The sequence below is a fragment of the Siphateles boraxobius genome, unplaced genomic scaffold (genome assembly GCF_051911475.1).
Source record: "Siphateles boraxobius isolate OS27281-9 unplaced genomic scaffold, OSU_SipBor_1 25, whole genome shotgun sequence".
NCBI lineage: Eukaryota > Metazoa > Chordata > Actinopteri > Cypriniformes > Leuciscidae > Siphateles > Siphateles boraxobius.
The window spans coordinates 31,897,338-31,899,802 of record NW_027508866.1 but is presented as its reverse complement, the minus strand read 5'-3'; positions in this window follow the sequence as shown (position 1 = coordinate 31,899,802).

Genomic DNA, 2,465 nt, shown 5'->3' with positions numbered 1-2,465 from the left:
CATTTTATTGTTGTTGTTTTTTTTTCTTCCTATTGCAGAAGAATATATACTTTATATATTTTTTTCTAATGTTACACATTTATATATTCTATTCACAGTTTTAATTATATATACACTCACCTAAAGGATTATTAGAAACACCTGTTTAATTTCTCATTAATGCAATTATCTAATCAACCAATCACACGGCAGTAGCTTCAATGCATTTAGGGGTGTGGTCCTGGTCAAGACAATCTCCTGAACTCCAAACTGAATGTCAGAATGGGAAAGAAAGGTGATTTAAGCAATTTTGAGCGTGGCATGGTTGTTGGTGCCAGACGGGCCGGTCTGAGTATTTCACAATCTGCTCAGTTACTGGGATTTTCACGCACAACCATTTCTAGGGTTTACAAAGAATGGTGTGAAAAAGGAAAAACATCCAGTATGCGGCAGTCCTGTGGGCGAAAATGCCTTGTTGATGCTAGAGGTCAGAGGAGAATGGGCCGACTGATTCAAGCTGATAGAAGAGCAACTTTGACTGAAATAACCACTCATTACAACCGAGGTATGCAGCAAAGCATTTGTGAAGCCACAACACGCACAACCTTGAGGTGGATGGGCTACAACAGCAGAAGACCCCACCGGGTACCACTCATCTCCACTACAAATAGGAAAAAGAGGCTACAATTTGCAAGAGCTCACCAAAATTGGACAGTTGAAGACTGGAAAAATGTTGCCTGGTCTGATGAGTCTTGATTTCTGTTGAGACATTCAGATGGTAGAGTCAGAATTTGGCGTAAACAGAATGAGAACATGGATCCATCATGCCTTGTTACCACTGTACAGGCTGCTGGTGGTGGTGGTGTAATGGTGTGGGGGATGTTTTCTTGGCACACTTTAGGCCCCTTAGTGTGAATTGGGCATCGTTTAAATGCCACGGCCTACCTGAGCATTGTTTCTGACCATGTCCATTCCTTTATGGCCACCATGTACCCATCCTCTGATGGCTACTTCCAGCAGGATAATGCACCATGTCAAAAAGCTCAAATCATTTCAAATTAGTTTCTTGAACATGACAATGAGTTCACTGTACTAAAATGGGCCCCACAGTCACCAGATCTCAACCCAATAGAGCATCTTTAGGATGTGGTGGAACGGGAGCTTCGTGCCCTGGATGTGCATCCCACAAATCTCCATCAACTGCAAGATGCTATCCTATCAATATGCGCCAACATTTCTAAAGAATGCTTTCAGCACCTTGTTGAATCAATGCCACGTAGAATTAAGGCAGTTCTGAAGGCGAAAGGGGGTCAAACACAGTATTAGTATGGTGTTCCTAATAATCCTTTAGGTGAGTGTATATATATATATATACTGTATATTACTGTATAAATAGAATATATTTATGGGGTAAAAAGAGAGAAAGTAAAACATACACAAAACAATAAATAGAAAAGAAAAAGTAATTTAGAAAATGTCTATTCAAAATATTGGAATCTATCAACCATACTCAACTTTACTACGAAAGCAACATCTCTAAGCATTTCCTTTCATTGCAGTTTAGTTTTACAGAACCACTATTGATAGTGTGATATGTATTCAGTATCAAGACAAAATTACATATAAAAGACAGGATTACCACAAGACCTAGATCTCACACAAAAGTCAAAATGAATCATTAAAGGGATCGTGCACTCAGAAACACATTCTGTCATTTACTCGCCCTCATGAGTACTCCAAACCTGTAATTTCTGGAAACCTTGTGACATCTGTGGAAAACAAAAGAGGTATTTATTTATTTATTTTTTTCACGGAAGAAAAAGTCGTACAGGTTTGGAACGACATGAGGATGAGTAAACCATGTCAAGATGTTAACTTTTTCATGAACCTTTATTCACATGAAATTCAAGAAAACTTCTGCCTTTACTAAATGTGTAGCCACTCAATTCAATATCCAAACTACGCTGTAGTGAAAAATATAAGCTTGATGACCGTCTAGTGAGGAACTCACACAGGAAGACTCTGCCAGCAGAATCTCGCCATGACATCTCAGAACAACAGGACTAGGCACAATTACGTGGCAAACTCACAATTTCCACTATAATTTCAGCACTAGAGTCTAGTGATCACCTGACGGTCATGCCTGTTATAATCAGGAGAATATATATATATATGATTCAGGGGATGAATCACAAAGAGTCATTGTAGGTACAATGCTAAAAATTAAGAATATTATTATTGGCTAAAAATGCACAGCGATTTGTACAAACAGGTTTAGTTTTGTTCTTCGTGTGACTGTTCAGTGTTCCCACTATTCTGCTTTGAGGCGAAACAGTTTTAGATAAATGGTTATCAATTGGTGTGTAAGGGGAAAAACAGCTGAGTGTTGGTAATATAGCAAAATATTTGAAATCGTCATATTTGAACATTTTGAAATCTCTTTTGGTCTTGATGTGGAATGTCTGCCCAAACCATTAATGTTATTT